The sequence below is a fragment of the Panicum virgatum genome, chromosome 3N (assembly GCF_016808335.1).
Source record: "Panicum virgatum strain AP13 chromosome 3N, P.virgatum_v5, whole genome shotgun sequence".
In the NCBI taxonomy this organism is placed as follows: domain Eukaryota; kingdom Viridiplantae; phylum Streptophyta; class Magnoliopsida; order Poales; family Poaceae; genus Panicum; species Panicum virgatum.
In genome coordinates this window covers 18,586,330-18,605,757 of record NC_053147.1, presented here as the reverse complement: position 1 = coordinate 18,605,757, position 19,428 = coordinate 18,586,330, and the positions used below count along the sequence as shown (strand labels likewise).

The 19,428-nt window shown below is 45.9% G+C and overlaps 1 long non-coding RNA gene and 1 pseudogene across 1 annotated transcript; one reads left to right on the top strand and one right to left on the bottom strand.

Moving 5' to 3' along the window:
- Positions 1-1,909: 1,909 nt before the first annotated feature.
- Positions 1,910-15,283, bottom strand: LOC120664826 (annotated as a pseudogene).
- Positions 15,284-15,330: 47 nt separating this feature from the next.
- On the top strand, positions 15,331-17,095 carry LOC120664828. The gene is made up of 2 exons (XR_005671028.1): positions 15,331-15,751; positions 16,612-17,095. It is a non-coding gene; the product is annotated as an uncharacterized LOC120664828 (long non-coding RNA).
- The last annotated feature ends 2,333 nt before the right edge of the window (positions 17,096-19,428 follow it).

Here is a 19,428-nt window from a genome sequence, read left to right as displayed (position 1 = left end):
TTTTATGTAACAAAAAGAGAAAATAACAAATGTCATGCAGGCCATCAAGGACAACAACTAATAGAAAAGGATAGCCATCCAAGATCCAACCTAAACAATCACTGCAGCGATCTTAGCTACCCCCCACAACATGATCCAATAATCTACCCATGAACCTCCACAACCTGCAAAACACAAAAAGGATCAAAACAAATTTCGTCAGTTCTAGTGTTTTTGGCCTCAATTTTAATGCATGTATCATAATTTAGTAGCATTCTCAGATAAGTCTACACTCAATCACTTCCATAACTTTCTAAGATAGAGTCATTGTGCTACTACTGAAAACAAATTCAGAGTTCTAGTTTCAGACTACACTTTTAACAAATAATTTTGACTTGATTTTTATTTCCACTTGCAGATATATGTGGCGGCGCACATGGAGAGAGGAAGGGCACAAACCAAGAGTATAGGGTTCTTCACTTGTGCAGGTTAACCAGCTAACAATAGGGGTCGTGCACGCAGGTGGGATCCCACACGTCGCACAAGCACCTTGTGCGCGACCCGCCGTCTCAAATCAGCACCCCACCGGTCAAAATCGCACATGCTCACAACACATGAAGGGATGCAATATTATTGGTGATTTTTTCTTCCATTTTTCTTCATTCATTCATTTGGAACAATTGTCCGGAAAGCCGAATAGTTTTTTATTAGGTTGGAATAATTGTTCCAGAAGGCTCCACCACTTTTTTTATTATGTCGGAACAATTATTTCAGAAGGTGGATTTTTTTCATTATGTTGTAATAATTCTTCCAGCCTCAAAAAATTGTTCCACCAAAAAATCATCCAAATATACCAAATATATTCAACTGAGATCTAGTTTTGGAGATTTCGTCGTACACGGTGGTGCTGTCGAATTTTTTTGGATATACGATTTGGGAAATATAACTTTTTTGTTTGGTTTCTTATTAGATCACGTGCCTAGCCTATCATTACTTTATGTGATACCTTGACTTCTAGTCACACGTGACTCCTAGCAGCCCCCGGTTAACCAACCGCACGATGTTGATGAGTAGACCGGCTCCGCAAAACCAGCAGCTGAACACAGACTGCTCCACCACCGCCTGACGCGAGAGCCACCACCTGCAGAGGATATCTCAAAAAAAAAAAAACAGCTGCAGAGGAGCTCGCTGCGCTCGTGCTCTCCCGCATCCCTAGCTGCGCATGCGCTAGTCGACACACATCCAAATGCAGAGAGAAGGGCAAACAAGGGTATCTTTTAATTACTCTGATGTAGTCTTTCAATCTTGTGTCTGGACCCGCTTTTAGTGATGAAATTAGCGTTTAACAGGGCTGCACCAATGTGCGCAGACAGAAAAGAACCCTGCATCAGGTTTGCCATCTCCAAAGCTAAGGATGCCCTGGCGAAGGGCTACGTGGGTGCAACTTTTGGGCGTTTGGTTGCCTGGGGAGTGGGGAAGGTTTAAGCCTGTCCCGTGGCATGCAAAAGTAGCCAGCGAGCCTGGCTCTCACGAAACGAGATTGAATTCCGTTTCTCCCAAGCCAGGCTCGTGAGATGCAGGGTATTAACTTGCTACTTGCCAATGATGGTATTAGCAAATAATTATCATGTTTTAAGGCATATTAGTATATTTCAAAGTAGGTTAAGAATTAATGACAAAAATAAGTAGTGTACGGACGATTCAAGCAAAATAAATATAATCTTAATATTTGTCTTTTCTATTTCAGTATAAGCTGTTTGGTATTGATTTGACAGAATTCCACCGGTTAAAGAAAACTGAGCTGTGGCCTTGTCTACTTCCATAACAGTTTTGCTAACATTTCACAGGAAGGATCGTGCACAAACAACAAAAAATCAGCTTAACACAAACTTATTTTTATTGGATTGCCAGGATTTGTTTAATCAACTGATATACAAGTTACAACATCGACAACACTGTACAGAACAAGTCATATCAATAACGCTCCATTGAATCACACTGTCATCAAGCCATAGCTCCTGAATTCGATGCACTAACTTGCTATGATCATGTCAAGCATTGCATTCAACTTCATACGTATAGTCACACATAAAAACATAAAGGGGATCGGACTTACCAGCATACAGAAGTTAGCTTAATACTGCTCAGGTACCTGCACATCTCACTTGTGCAGAAGCTCGGCGATACAGTGGTACTCTTCTGGACATCAAGCTCAGCGAATCCTTGCAACCTTGCCTTCCTCACATCAACAGCAAACATCACTTCCCATAATCTGGTTAGAGAAAGTAAGTAAACGACATCATCATCCATGCTTAGGATGGGGTATGCACTGGCGGACCCAGTGGGTGGCCAGGTATGCCGTGGCATACCCTAAGCCAGCACTTCTCTTTTTAATGAATTTTTTGACTGCGATTAATAAAATTTGAAGTACAACTTGACAACTATATTGATGACACTAGACATGAGGACATTTTTATAGGTCTTATCAATCTTGTTGACCTCTCAGTTCTGGTTCAAATTGGGAGGCATAAGGTTTATGATATGGTTTACAATCTTATAAAATTGGTCTTACTTCTACTGGTGGCAATATTTTTTTTCAAAGCCAGCTTTTCACTAGTACAGATCCAAAAGTATTTTCTTCAACTTTTACTGGCTTTTGGGCATACAAATTACCCACTTGCCATTGATTATGTAGATGCCGATTTGTATTCTTTTTTTTACGTCGCTCTCTCCTCCCTCTCGCGACCGCTTCCTCGGCGCCCCCACCTCCCCTCCCGCCAGTGCACCACAAGCCTTGTCCGGCGGGTGCGCGGCCCTACTCTGATGAGCGCGCGTCTCTACCGTCATCATCATTGAGGCTCCGCGCCCTCCCCACGCCGCTCCCCTCGCTCCCTCTTGAGGGCCGCATCGGGATGATTGTGGATGATATGTGGGTTCCCTTAATAGTTTTCTGATAAAAAAATATAGCTGTCCAACCAAATAACCTTCTGATTTTCACAGCTGTTTTTCCATGGCCCACAGCTCACAATAACTTTTCCAAAAGTCACAGCCCAACCAAACACACCTTTAATGTGCTTCTACTATTTATATTGTAATCTATGCAAATATTGAACCTAATTACATGTATACCAAATTGCTCGTGAAATTTTTTATTGTGCACCGAATTTTTTTAGATTGTACCGAATAACGACATGGCATACTCTAAGTTTCAATCCTAGGTCCGCCACTGGGGGTATGCCACTGGAAGTTCCTTCCATGTTCGTGTGGTCTTGCTGCTAAGCATAGCCATGAGATCAGAAAGACGTGGGTCACTAGCCTCCATGTTGACGTCTTTAACGTCAACTACACAGTCACGGTGCCAGCCCTCCCCCGAACCAACCGGCCGGTATTGCCATGTTCCATGTTGTGGACTTCCAGCCATCACGGATGACCTGGGAATTCCCTGAGTAATTGTGCACCCAGTCAGTGTAGGAATCAGGGATGGGAATAGGCTCTTCTCGTGTCAAGAGTTCCAACTCAACATACTTGATCGATTTTTTTTTTGTTTCGGCTGATAGTTACGTCCCGCAAAATGCTGGGGTCACAATTGTGGAGGATGCTATCCCAGTTACCCATTGCCGGCACCGGCAGCGGGACATCCTGGAGCAGTGGGCGTTTCTTGAGCACGTCGCAGAAGAAGATGCCACGCCAGAGGTCCACCCAGGCGACCGTGCCATGCTCACCACCGATTGTGATGGTCTCCGCCGTCTCGTGGTACAGCCTGTCGTCGACTTCTTCAGCTTCAGGTAGAGGGATAAGCCTGTCCCTCTCGAACTCATTCACTGACAACCGCTTGGACATCCACCCTTTGGAATCTGAGGATCTGTACAGGTGGAGGTCGTACTCCCACCTAATGAGCACGTCGCCACGGTACACGGGGGGCCTAACACCGAGAGCAGCGACGGGTACGGGTTCGGTAGCCGATCTAGCCACCGGGCGCGCGGCCTGTAGACGAAGTAGTCCCAAAACAAATCCTCTGATGTTGTAGGGGTCGACGGGAACGCAGAGGAGGACGAGATCGGCGTCGGTGGAGACAATCACCGTGTTCGGCAGTTTGGAACTGGAGGCCGGAGCTGGAGTGGTGTGAGAGAAAAACACTATTACCTGGCTGGTGGCTAGAGTCTAGTGCTGGAAGAATATGAGAGAGAAATACTGTAGGGCTGCAGGCACCAGCCTCCAGCCGAACACGGTGAATCATGGCCCTAGCTCTGCAAATGAGTTGGAAACCAAACTAAACCCACACCAACTCATTCTCATTAGAGAAATTAATATTACACACACCACTCCAAACCACCACCACCACAAACCAATCCAACCCAAACATTTCAGCTGATTTTACCACACCGTTTTGCACAGAGTAGCTGTCAGTTATACTGAGTTATCTCCAACAAATTTTGGTTAATTTCGATAAAATTTTATAGTGTGAATGCGAGGTTTTATTTCTAGGATCCAGCTCTTGACGTGGGACCCACGTGTAATTCTAGCCACGCTGCTTTACACAGAGTAGCTCCTAGTCATACTAAGTCATCTACAACAAATTTCAATCAATTTCGATAAAAGTTTATAGTGTGAACGTTAGGTTTTATTTCTAGGATCCGGCTCTTGACGTGGGACTCACGTGTAATTCTAGCCATGCTGCTTTGCACAGAGTAGCTCCTAGTCATACTGAGTCATCTATAATAAATTTCAGTCAATTTCAATAAAATTTTATAGTGTGAATGCGAGGTTTTATTTCTAGAGTCCGGCTCTTGATGTGGGACCCACGTGTAATTCTAGCCACGCTGCTTTGCATAGAGTAGCTCCTAGTCATACTGAGTCATATACAATAAATTTCAATCAATTTCGATAAAAAATTATAATGTGAATGCGATGTTTTATTTCTAGAGTCCGGCTCTTACAGGACCGACATTTATATATAGTCATACTGTTTTGCATAAAGAATCCATTTCAGCCCACCCCAATCCACTCCTATCCATATTTACATAGAACTCACCCCACCCCACTCCATTAGCTAATACAATCTATTTGAATCCATCCAAATACAATCCATATCAAAATTCAAACCATTAAATTCATTTCAACCCAAACCATTAGCAGGACTACATGGGCCCTATGCTACAGAAGTCCAGGCCAGGGCAGTGGACACTAAAGTGGGAGGGAAGCGTCGGGCGGGCGGCGCGGATGGTCACCTTGATAGACAAGCCGGTGCTCGTGGTGCTCTCGGTAGTGGTGTTGTTGGGGAGGTCGGCGATGTAGCACCACTTGTCGAGGAGAACAAATCCTGAGACGGCGGCGGACTCGGGAAGAGAAGGTGGAACCCAGGAGGAAACGGTGGAGCGAGCCATGTCCGTGAAGGGCGAGGAAGCGGAGGAGGTGAACAAATCCAAGTAGAGGCTAGGGGATCGGTTGTTGGGATGGCAGCAGGGAACCTAGGGCTAGGAACCTAGGGTTCACCTTTGGGCCTGGTTTGGGAAGGCGGATCGAGCCCAAATCTCTGGAGGCCGTGCAACGAGGCAACGATGCAAGAACGAGGGATCATGCCAGGGTAGCCCTGTTAATGGGCAAGAATCCAACCCATTCCCATCCCAATTCAAAAAAAATATGTTTTTTTTCTTACTCCACCCCACTCCATTCCAAATTAAGTTATCCCTAGCCCAACCCAACCCACTATGTCTTGGGTCGCCAGGGACTGCTCCCGTAGGTTGCCATGGATACTAACAATGGTCACCCTGTCCATTGCGTGAGACAAACAGAAGTCGATTTTTCTGATCAGCTGTCAGAAGCCATCAGAGAGAAGCAACTGCAGAGAGACGAAGTCGTCCGGATCATCAGCACTCGCAGCAAGTCTCAACTCAGAGCGACGTTTCAGCAGTACAAGGAGGATCGGGGAACAGACATCGGCAAGGTACGATCAGATTACTGAATTGGATGAAAAATCTAAATCTTCGGTTGTTCATTCTCGCGTCCGTCCATTCAGGATATCAACGAGCAATGCAGAAGCCAGACAAAACAGGGCATCCTCCTCCATCAGAAGCGACAAAATGCATGCACCATCCATGACAAATAAAAGCCCAAGCTTTCCTGTAGCGAAGTAGTGAGAATGAAGCAAAGCTAGTACCAGGTACACAGTGTAGCTACAATAGTGTTGATTCACAATGAAGTACGATTACAAGCAACAACAGTACCAAATTATTACATGCAAGTGTTGCAAGTAGTAGGAGATCAACACAAGGGAAATGTTGGAAACTGTTGGTAGCCTCCCTCAAACCAGTCATCACGATGTCGACTTCAGAAAGGATTGCAACCTGTCAACAGTAACTTCAGTCAAAAATTACCATCCAAAAAAAATAATGGATCTGTGCATCTTAACAAATGAAAGGCCAATAATGCACAAGTGTTTTGTCAAAAAGAAAATGATTTATCATATATACATATATGTCTGATGCAATCTTGGAAGATCTTACAACAATTATTTGATTCCACTTATGAACATCTTGCAGAAAGAAAATAAAAAGGGGAAGATACAGCATACTGGACAATCAAACTTCACATCAATAATTTGAAACCACAAGTCATGAATGTAATTAACGCTATAATTTCAGGATCAGATGATGAACAAAAGCTCATTTGAATAAACATTGAAGCAGTCCTAGTGATGAATAAAAGCTCATTTGAATAAACATTGAAGCAGTCCTAGTGATCAGATAACTATGGTATCATCAAATTACTTACTCATCATATAAAAAGGTCTAAAAAGAACCACAACAGGTTATTTGTAACTGCTGATACACAATCACGAACCTGAGCACATGCCACTACAAATTGTATATTCCTATCTAACCAAGTCTCTATAAATGCACTAGCAAATAGATTACTGCTTGACTCTAGTAAGAGGGAAATACTTTGTTGTTCTATTCAGTTTCTACCTCCCTGGCATATAGCCTTAAGCATACATATACCTAAAATATGAACTGACACATACCAGCACACCTGAAATTTCTGTAATAACAGATATAAAAAACATATGTCAAGAACTTAAAGTCAGACTTGTCAGCTACATTGGCTCACCTAGCAAAAGCCGTGCATGAAAGCAACAGCTATTCGGTTATACAGTACATAAAGAACGCGACATTGGAGCATTGGGTGTTTGCAGAACTAACTTCCCCAAAGATATTTTTTTTCCATCAAAATGTTATCTTTGCGGAAGGACCCATGTGTGGATCGACCGAATACTAACCTCTAGTCCATCTGGAACTAAAATTGCAGACAACATTTTTCGCATCAGGAAACAAATACGCGTACATCCGAACATGCAGGCCAAGCAGAATTGGGCGAGAAAACAAAGCTACGGAAAATACCAATCCACAAACAAGGGTACCGCAGCGACGGGTAAGAGGGAGGGCAGACCTGGGAGCCTTGGGAAGGGGGCGAACCCGGCGGCGACCCGTAGGTCATGCCGGCAGCGGGGTGCCTGATGGGGCCACTGGCGATGGTGTCGCCGGTGAAGGGGAAAGCACGAGCTTTCTTGTCCAGCGGAGGTAGTAGGCGGAGCTCGATGCACTTCGTCTCTAGGAGTCAGGGCGCTAGTAGGGGATCTCGGCGCCGGTGGTGTGGTCGCGACGGATGTGGCTGAGGGGCTGCGGTCTGCGGAGGAGCCGGATCTGGGGGCAGAGGAGTGGCCGCGCGATTTAGGTCTGCTAGCAGACTGCGTCACTGGGGTTGGGTGAGAACGGCGCGGATGGGTTGGGCGAGAATCAGGGTTTTATTTCCCAACCGCTAACCGGTAACCGCCGGGCTCCGATTTCGGTTTACCGGACCGGTTTGACCGGTTATCGGTCGGAACCAGTTGAATTCAAATTCAAATTCAAATAAATTCAAAATCTCCCGTGCAACCGGTTCCGACCGGTTTGACCGGTTTACCGGCCGGTTTTACCGGTTTGAATTCAAATCTAAATTCAAAAGCTCCCGTGCAACCAGTTTACCGGCCGGTTTGATCGGTTTACCGTCCGGTTTGACCGGTTTACCGGCCGGTTTGACCGGTTTGACTGGTGGGCCTTAATGGGCCGGCCCATTTTTTTCTTTTTCTTTTTTGATTTAACTTTAAATCCCCGCAAACTATACTAAATGAACGAATTTTTGAGAAAATTTGATACTATTAGATTCATCACAACTTGAAGTATTTTTAGGAATTTTTTGGGAATTTTTCATTTTTTGAATTTAAATTTAAATTTTAAATTTTGGCCGGTTGGGTACCTGCCGGAACCGGAACCGGTCCGGACCGGTTTGACCGGTAACCGGTCAAACCGGACCGGTTCCCACCGGTAAGGTTAACCCTAGCGAGAACCCGCAGCCGGATTTGGGGGGCGGAGGGAGTGGGTGAGAACCCCGAAAAAATTAACCCGTTCCAACCCAACCCAACCCAACCCGATTTGCTAGCAAACCCATTCCATTCCAACCCATTTGTCATGTAAACCCATTAACTCCCATCCAAATAATTTCACACAACAACCCAACCCAAAAACTCCAAATATTATCCGACCCATTAGCAGGCCTATGCCAGGGATGTGTCAACTAGTTTCTCGACGTAAAGTTAAGGATCTGTTTGGCAGGACTCCAGTTCCGGCTTTCTCGACGGCTTTTATTGGAGCCCTATCAAACACTTAAAATTAAAAAGTGGAGCAGCTCCATAGCATGTGAGAAGATGGAGCCGTTTACCTGTGAGGAGGTGGAGCCACAATACCCAGCTCCAACTTCGGCTCCACTCTTTCTGCAAGGAGCCGGAGCCCTCCCAAATAGGATCTAAGATGTGTTTGTTTTAAGGGGCTTCTTTTTAGCCCCTATCACATTAAAATGAATTTTACTATTTAGAAGTATCAAATAAAATCTATTTATAAAACTTTTTACACAGATGGGTGCTAATTCATGAGCCGAATCTAATGAGCCTAATTAATTCATAATTTTCTACAGTGATGCTATAGTAACCATCCGATAATTATGGGTTAATATATCTCATTATATTTGTCTCGCAGTTTAGCTCTAGGGTTCTGGAATTAGTTTTGTAATCAGACTTCATTTAATATTTCTAATACCAAGATTCTATTCGATATGATATGGTCTAAAGTTTAGCCCCTGGATCCAAACAACCTCTACCTTGCCTGCTACTGGCTTTTGCGCGCGTGTTTGTGGTCACCAGGAGTGGAAGCAGAAATTGGAGGTACCTCGTCTCCCTTCTCCTTTCTCCAATTTTCTCTTTTCCTCTTCATTTTTTTCTCTCTTCCTCTCCCTCCTTCCTCCTTCTAATTTCCATGGAGTTCGGGGGCTTAAGTCCCCCTCCGCCCCCATGCTGGCTCCGCCACTAAGTAGGGAGGTATGGCTCCTGACTTGAGAAACCCTAGGAACGTGAGGCAAAAGTCATCTCCATCCTTCGAATGGTGACCGCCGGGCTCCATTTGCAGGTAATGGTCATCGGCAAACAGCACCAACGAGCGAGCATCCGTCGTGTTGACCTTGGAAACTGGGAGATCAGCCATGGGGGCTGACAGTGATGAAGGTCACATGTGCACCACCCTTGGCACCGGCCGCAGACCCCTCCTTCGGCTCGTTGTCCCTAATGGTCAGGGCGGTTCGCTCCGACCGCGCATCAACGTAGAGCAGGTCCACCCGAGGAAGACCCTCCATGCGCTGCAGCCTCTCGAAAGTGCTGAGATCGCACAAGGGTTTTGCTCCCTCGGGTGGGTCGATCATATCCTGTTTGTCGACCTCGAGCTCCTCCATGAGCTCTCGAGCTACTTGGTGCCAAAGTTGCCCTCCTCTATGCATAACCAATCGAGGTTTGCGGTGAGCCAGTTCGAGATGCAAAACGGAGAAGAGATAAAAGGAACAATAACTTACCACCGGGAAAGGTTCGTGCATTGTCATTATCGTCATAGTAACAGTAAGCTAGGCGGAGCGATCCCTCAACAGAGAGATACGATGCCACACAACGTCGTGGGTGACCATAGCCCCAATCATACCGATGGCCTTCGGGGACAATATATGGCCCTTCAAGTTGTTGACAAGGTTGATGTCTGGGGCAGCTTCTGCCCAGGTGTTGTCGGACACCGGTGCAAATGTTGGGAGATCGTACTCGTCGAGGTCGTTCCTGGTGTGGGCAACGTAGAGCCACTGCTCCCTCCACTGCCTCCAGTTGTTGCGCATCTTGAGCGAAATGTACTGGGCGAGGTCGCGGAACCAAAGGTAGCAGCTCCCAATGGTGGCACTACCTCATGCGTTGCGGAGAATGTAGAGGTAGAGAAAGAGCTCGAGATAAGAAGTGACACCGAGAAATTGCTCACACAGATAAACAAATGTGGATAGATGACAAATTGAATTTGGTGTGAGATGAGTTAGGCGAATGTGTCAGAGTAAGGATATGGGCAAATGCAGGAATTAGAGGTAGAGCGCTCATCTCCCTTCTCCTTCCTCCACCCCCTCATCTTCATCTCTCTCTTTTCTCTCTTCCTCCCTCTAATTTCCATGTAGTTCTTGGGGTAGGGGGCTTGAGCCCCCCCCCCCCCCCACCCCACACACACACACACACGCTGGCTCCACCGCTGGTGGTCGCTGACTAGCTCGATGTCACCCTTAAAAGGTTGAGGGAAAGGCCGCCAGACCAATCGACGACGCCAAACTGCATGATTTGAAACGGCGGGATCTGATCAACCAGCAACTTTGTAGAGAACTAACTAACACTTGATAATTGTGCCGTCTTTGGTTCCCAGCTTTGTAGAGAACTAACGCTAGAACTTATGTAGTGTAAAATATTTGTAATTTTTTTAATTGGAGAGAGCTTATATCAACCTAATAGAACAGTTTATAATCATCGTCTAAAACCGCCGACACACAGGCTGGAATGCCTCCAGAAATCTCCTACCAATCTATTCTAAGTCGTGAGCCATTGCACTCCGGTTGCACTTTGTGAGACTTTGAAACGCTGAAATATGTGCAGCATCTTTTTTGCTTCTTCAATGATGAAACAACTCGCAGATCAGTTTGAAGTACTATCATTGAGAGCTTGTACCGTAGCCAAACAGTTTTTCTAGCCAAATAGAACCTTTGTAAACTGAGAGTGTTCTGCGGATGCCCACCAGAGCTGCTAGACATTCAGCTTCTTCAGCTGAATAGTATATGTGGTCACTGGACCAACGTGAAAAAATGACTTCACCCATATGATTTCTAGCAATGAAGCCCAGACCAGCATGTCGTGTACTCGTTTGTTAGGATCGAAACCAGCATCGACGTTGAGTTTTATCATTCCCGAGGCCATCCAGATGGGGTGAAGCTGACTCAGAGTGACAAGGATTTTTACCATATTTGTCTGGTTTCCCTTTGATTACATCCCAAGTATATCGGGGATAATCCTTAACCTTGATGTCATCAGGGTATTCTCCAATCAAGGAGGCATTCTTTTAATTTGAAAGTACTGTCTCACCCTCGTTAGAATCCCGGACCAGATTTGAGTGCTGAAATTAGTGGTTAACAGGGCAGCAGCCATATATGCGAACATGAAAGATCCTTGCATCAAATTGGCCATCTCCAATGCTAAGGATGCCATCTTAGGATGCTACCCTGGATCATGACTTCCAAAGGCAGCCGTCCTGAACAAATACCAGTAGCCTTCTATAGGCAAGCATTTCAACCTAAGAGCTTGTGCTGTCCCACACCTCACAATTTTATCTAATTGATCATTGCTCCCCTGGGCCATGCTTCTTTCACAGAAGTAGATCCTCTTCCATGCCTCTTCATCCACATCATCTAAGAGCTCAACGACAATCAACAATCTTCCCTTCGAGGCCCGATCATTTTGATGCTTGATCTCGCACTTGTCTCTGAACCTCGCCACAGTCTCATCTTTAAGGTCATTCCCACTGTAAACCATGATCATGGAGAAATGGCTGCACACTTTCACATCGTGGCAACACATGCTCCACAAAATAGTGCTCCTCCCAATATGCGCGGGGCCAACGATTGGCAGAACACCCAGATTTCCAGCACCAGGCGGAGGCTCAGTCTGCAGCAAGAACTCCATGATCCTTTCTCTCTCCATGTTGCGGCCAAACATGCGCCTATCCATGAACAGATGGGCACTGTAAGGCTCGCGGTACAAGGGAGGGCAGCTCATCAAGAGCACAACAAACTCATCCATGCCATCGATCATGGCTTCCATGCTGCAAACCATTTGCCTCGGCTCACCCGAGCTAGTAGCATCATCAGCTTCGCCAGATGGGTAGCACAAACGCTTTCGCCGGGTTGAACCTGGACAGGGCGAAGGTGCGGCGGCGGTTCACCTCTTCTTCCTCCTTGTTGCTGTGGCTCCCTCCTCCTCTTCCTCCTCCTCTAGGAATGATGACGGACTGACGGTGTCGAGGAGACGAGGATGTAGTAGCCCCTGTACGCCGCATTCCTCAGGGCGCTGAGCTGCCGCAGCATGTCCAGGTTCGCGACGTGCCGCCGCTCGGCCTCCTCGACGATCGTGTCACCCCTCATCAGCAGGCGGCGCAGCAGCTGCAGGCCCTCCTGCACGGTCGCCGTCACCTGCTTGTTCTCACACTTGGTGAACAGGAACGACATGCACCTATTCACTAGATCGGCGACGACCACACCGGAGAATATCTCAGCTGCGAACCCCATAATCTTCGGGCTGGAAAGATTCTGCAAGCAAGGAATCTTGCAAGAGGGGAAGAGGAGCAACCTATTTCGTGGCTCCAATGCAAGTGCTAGGCCTTGAGATGTATGTTGAGAGAGCGCGGAACGGACTGGCCGAGAAAGCGGGGTTAGCTGCGTGGATTAAACGCTGAAGCCAACCACAGACCAGGGATTCGATGCTACTCCTGTCACAGCATACTGGTCTGCTAGGAAAATACCGTTAAATGAGCACCCATTTCATCATTCATGCTTTCCATTGGACTGATTCCTGCTGATCATGAAGCTGCTGGAGACATGGATGCAAAGAAAAAGTATGGATATGCGGGATAAAGGATCGAATCGTATCTCTAAAAGGTATGAACCACTGCACAATGCCCAAAGGTCTTATTCTTGACAGCCATGTCTTTCTTGGTGTCTAAATCATATCGCTAAACGACATGTATAATGCATAGTGCTTAGGAATGAGGGCCTAAAGAGGGGAATATCTCCTCCAATGCAAATGGGTGCATAGATAGGTTTAAACTCCTTGTCTTGTTGGCATACCTTAATAAGCAACAAAGCAAACAAATCATCCAATCCACCTAGCTTCTAAGCTGATTAGCACTTAGTGCGTATCATACAGGCAAAAAAGACCAGTTTTCTTACCCAAGCACCATTTCTAAGCACCTCATTGTACATGACCTAAGTGTATATTTCTTGTTGTATAAATCATACTGCCCTTGAGATTCTGAGTTAACTAGACATATAGCTACAATAGGGCCGCATTTGAGTGTTGAAAAAAAAAAAACTGAATTTGCTGAGCAGTTGTGAAAACTCCATTAAGATCTGTATTAGATCTTACCTTTTTCTGCAACTGAATTTGCTTAGCCAGATTGAATCTATATTAGATCCAAAGGATGACTCACCTTGTCTTTGACCCTGTCTTGAATTGCTCTGTATCTTGAGCCATCAAGAAGGTAGCAGCCGCTAAACATTTCATCTCTCAGGATCTTGACTCTTGAGCTGTCGCTTGGATTCTGACATGCCTCCCCTCGGCCTCCTCATCGATGATACAGGCCCTAAGAAGCAGCTGCTCTGGCCTTTTACATGTTCTCCTCAGCAGTGGTCTGCTTACAGAGATTTGCTGGCCACGAAGGACATGGACCCTTATTCGAAAGAAAAAAAACGCGAAGGATATGGATCAATGCTGAATGCCTCTCTGAAGATGGTGCGGAGCAATTATGAGTACTCCACAGTGAATCTAAGTGCAGCTGCGGTCTTCACTTACTCTAGTGAAGTAGCAGTGAATACATAAATCTGTACTTGGCTGGATCTTTCAATACACTAGCCTTTGGAGTGGTGTAGGTTCACAGGGTGCAGAAAAGCAGAAGACCAACCAAATACCAATAGCCCCAGTGATACGTTTAGAGGGGAAGGCTTAGCCACGGGATGAACTTGTCCTGAGGATTAAGTATACTGAATGAATGAAACTGATTTTGTCATTCAATGATGCAGATCCAGTGCATTTCAGCATTTCTTTGGCTAATGTTCTAGAGGAGAGGAACCCATCTTGGCACTAAGTGAGCTCCATCAGATCCTTGACTTTCTAGATTGACTGATAATGGTTCAGGTCATGCCATTGAGGTGCAGCCCGTTAGTCTGCGACTTTGGCATGCCCAGCAGCCCAGGATCCCAAAGCTGATGACACCTCTCACCTCTAGCTCTCAGTAGCACCTTATGATGGGCTGAATACAGCAATCAGGCAACTTGTTATGCATAAAAATGTAGACTAATCAAGTTAAGACACGCTTGTCAAGCTAAGACAATATAATGTAACCAATCAAATGTTTAGCATTGTAAAAGGACCATTTCCCTTCCAATGTCCTACTGAGAAGTGAGACCATACCTAGAGCAATCTGCTCTGCTCGGTGTGAAGAAGGTTTCCACCTTTAGGATCAAGTGTGCTGGCCTGCTACAATAAAATAGGCAGTAGCACAGATATACGAGTTTGGGGGCTGACAAAATAAAACATCAATTGAGACTTGAAGGCACAGGCGAACACAGCCAGATTCTGTAGTTGTTGAAATTTGAAGAGATAAAAGTAGGATTGACTGTTGATATTGATCCCAAATGGGAGAAAACATAATGTTTGGTGAGGTGTCAACAGTCAGCACTGATAAAACATAATGCATCAGTGGCACTGCAAATCTAAGCTAATCAGTAATACTCTTCATGTGCCAGAATAATGCATAATGGACGTGATGCATCAACTTGGCACAATTGGAGTGGTACAGACACCTGGATGTTCTAGAACCAGTAAGTTTTATACTTATTTTTAAGCAACTAGGTCCATTGGAAGACACAATCACACAAGATCCAATCCTCTGAGAAAACAACGTGCGACATCCAACGACAACAAGCCATGACTGTAGTACCAAGACAGCGACCTTATTTGAGCATCTTTTTTTTTGTGTGTGTGCTTATTTGAGCATCTACTCAGTGGTGAGTACACGCCATCCAGAAATCATAATTACAGGTAGAGTCACCATGGGCCAACCAAGTTCATGTACTACCATAACAGGAGAAAAGGACATACACTAGTCAACAGGAAAGACAAAGATGCAGTAAGGCTGAACTGATAGCAGATTACGATTTACTAAAAGATCTCCAAAGAAATTGCAACACCCAGGAAAAACCGCGGACGGTCCGCTAGGGATCGGCGGACGGTCCGCCAGAGTAACGCCCAGATATTTAGCTGGATGTGGGCCCGGTCGTCTTCTCCTCCTTCCTCATTCCCACCTCGACCAGAGACAAGCGGAGCTCGTCTGCTCGCGCCGCCGTCGCCTCCTTCCATCGATCTCCCTCCTCCGGCCACCATACTTCGATTCCTCGCGCGAGCACCTTCCCCGGCACCTCCTCCACCTTCCCCAACCCCCCAGCCCAGCTTCTCCCAGCTGGAATCGCCCCCACCACCGCCGGTCACCATTGGAGCCGCTTGAAGCTTTGCTCCACCGTCGATCCGCTTCTCCGGTCATCCTCCACTCGAACAGACCGCGGGAATGGAATCGTGGTGAGTCACTTGGGCCCCCTGGCCTCTTTCCCCCTCCCGTTGTGCGCCGCCGGCGCCTGTGAACTGCCGCCGCCGCCGTGCTTACTGTCGCCTGTCGGGTGGTCTGCAAAAGTGAATCGCGGACGGTCCGCCTAGGAGGGCCGGACAGTCCGCAGGTCAAGTTAGAAGTTGTCCAGAGAGGATGTTGTCTCTGGTGTTTTCGTAGGATTGAACTGCGGACAGCCAGCTATTGGAGAGCGGACAGTCCGCCGTAGAGTTCGAACTTTGTCCAGAGACGATGTTGTCTCTGGTGGGTTCCGCAGGGTTGAACTGCTGACGGTCCGCTTTTGGAGAGCGAACAGTCCGCCGTAGAGTCTAAGATTTTGTCCAGAGACGTTGTCGTCTCTGGTGGTTGGGCAGAGTGAACTGCAGACGGTCCGCCAAGGGGGGCCGGACGGTCCGCCGTTAGGATTAGAAATTCGTCCAGAGACGTCGTTGTCTCTGGTGGATTGGCGTAGGTGTGTTACGGACAGTTCGCTACTGAGGCGCGAACAGTCCACCAGCCAGTCTAGAAATTCATAAAGAGACGTAGGTTCTGGCGAGTTGGCAGAGGTGTACTGCGGATAGTCCGCTACTGGATCGCGGACCGTCCGCCGTATAATTGTAAGTTTATCCAGAGACGTGGGTAGGTCTGGTAGGTAGGCAAGTTTGAGTTGAGACAGTCCGCTGCTGCATAGCAGACAGTCCGCCAACTAGTTCATTTTTTAGTATGGTTCTTTTGTAAGTAGGGAATTTTAGCTGCACTAATTTGTATCATATGCATGTGCATTAATTGGCATTTCATATATATTCATGCATATGCATTATTGCACCTCATTTAGGTGCGCTAGAGGTACACGTGTGGACGTGAAGCAGCGGTGTTGGAGTCGACCTACAAGACGGTGTTCGACGGATATCGCCAGAAGATGGAAGGACCCGCTGAAGCAACCAAAGACCCGGCCCAAGGTCGAAAGGGCCCAAGGCCTTAATAGCATTAACACTGACTTAGTGTTACCCCAAGCAAGTCCCTGTGCACATCCTAGTATTTGAAATTATGACACACACACATATATTAGTTGTGCATTACGTATAGAAATTGGCTAAAACCCTAGTTGCATGATCCCTAGGTTTTCTTGAGTTTATACTAGTATGTTAGGACGATAGTAATGCTATGCTTAAGAGTTCTCGGTAGAAGTCGAGTGACTTCTTGTCACCCGCGAGATTTAGGATGTTTAGAAGTCGAGTAATTTCCGGTTACTCGCGAGATATGTGAATTAATTATATTTCGACATATGAGTTGCTGAATGGATATAGAATGCATGGAAATTTGAGACCGAGCGGGAGAGGTGTAGTCCCGTCTGAGTCGGTTAAGGACCGAACCGTTGTTGGCCCTGCTGATCATGTTTGAACTATACTAACCGCATGCCGGGAGTAGGAGGTAGTCGAAACCGGTAAGTCTAGTACTGCCTCGCTTCGAAAGTACAGAACTTCATCACCACCCCTTAGGGCGAGTCGAGTAGTCGCGGAGAAACGGGATGCATATGTTTACTTTTGGTGGTCTCTCGTTGAGCTCGGCTGACTATATGTAGGTGGGGCGGTTCTGTAGTTCGAGGCGGGAAGGGGAAGGGTTGGTGCGTGTGGTCCGACGGGGCATACGCGTGCCGTGTTGGTTAGGTCCACCTTGCAAGGTTAAATCGAATCGATTCGCTGTCTGTCGCTTTCGGACATGGGCACCTTGATCACTGCATCACAACGTAGTATAGAGTGGGAGTATGTCTGGCATATGGTTATATTCACTTGGAATGTTATTATATGCTTTACCATGTTTGCTCTAGATATGCCAAATTTAGATGATGTTCAAGATATATAGAATCATTAGCTAAAATATGGAGATAAGGATTCACTTTAGTCGCTTTTTCCGCAAAAGTAACTACCAGCCAAAAGCTTTGCATGTCTAGATATGTGGGCTAAGTTATACCCACTGGTCGGGTAAGTCTTGCTGAGTATTAGTTGCTCAGGGTTTGTTGTTTACCCTATTTCAGGTTTAGGAGCTAACTAGGTGTCATATCGGTGGGCTCGATGTGGCGCATTGTCTTCACGTTTTGGTAGTTCTCGATTTATTTAGTTTGTTTTATTTATTCTCTAGTAAAAATACTCTGTATGTTAGATTCTTTTCCGCTGCTATCTTTTCATTTGTAAAATTTAAATTTTAAGCTGTTTTGTAAAAGTCTTAATATAATTTGATATTTTTGTAAGATTGTATCATGCTGGTACCTTCTGCGCTCGCCTTCGTGCGAGACTTCTGGTGTGTTTCGGTCGGCCTGTGGGTTAGAAACAGCCTGTCCAGTTACACTTAATTAAGCTCATGCGCCAAATGATGGCGATTATGCTTAATTAAGCATTTTAACTCGACGGGTCTGTCACATAAATTAATTAAGCCAATCCCTACAATAGGAGGAAGAGCTAGCTTTGTATTAAATGTTGATTGGCCATATGTCCCTTAATGATCGTTTTAAACTATGAGGGTTCACTTCGTATTACGATTTACTGCACATTCCGTCACTAAATACCAGGAATGGTATTTTCACCAACCACCAACAAAAAGAAGAGGCAATTTATGAACATTTTGTCAACTTAATTGGACAGACACAAGAGCGTTCACTTGGTTTAATTGGGCGCACTTGGGATACCACCCTCACGACCTACACGAGCTAGAGGATCCTTTTGACGAAAGTGAGATTAAGCAAGTAATCATGCAATTACCATCTGAAAAATCGCCAGGGCCCGATGGTTTTATTGGCTTGTTCTAAAAAAAATGTTGGTCAATCATTGGACCTGATCTAATTGCAGCATTACAAGCTTTCCACTCCCTGAGAACAAGAAGAATTGAGTTGATTAATGAAGCGAGCATCGTCCTGCTTCCGAAAAAAGAAGGAGCAACTAATCTATCGGACTTCCAGCCGATCAGCCTCATCAACAGCTTCGCAAAAATAATCACCAAATTATTGGCCGACCGATTGGCTCCACGGATGAATGAACTGGTTTCTGGAAGCCAAAATGATTTTATCAAAAAATATTGTATACATGACAACTTTGTTTACGTACAAAGTGTGATCAAGGCTTTACATAAATCAGGGTGACCGGCCCTCTTTATAAAATTGGACATCTCCAAAGCATTTGATTCTTTGAGCTGGGTTTTCCTCCTCGAAGTGATGAGGGCGTTGGGTTTTGGCCAAAAATGGAGGGACTAGATCACCACACTACTTGCAACTTCATCTTCAAAAGTATTGCTCAATGGGATACCCGGGAAAAAAATTCAAACACGCTCGTGGAGTACGCCAAGGCGATCCGCTGTCACCACTACTCTTTATTCTATCCATTGATCCCCTTCAAAAAAATAATAGAGCTAGCAGCCCAAAAAAACATAATTCACCAGGTCCTCCCAAAGGCAGCAAAATTAAGATGTTCCCTATATGCAGATGATGCAGCCCTCTTTGCAAACCCGGACCATGAAGAATTGAGTCGCATTGGCCAACTGTTACAAGTCTTTGCGAGATGTTTGGGACTAAACGTCAACATGAACAAAACAGAAATATTTCCGATTCGATGCACCGAGGACATGATATCCAACGCTTTGATAGATTTCCCAGGGAAAGTTT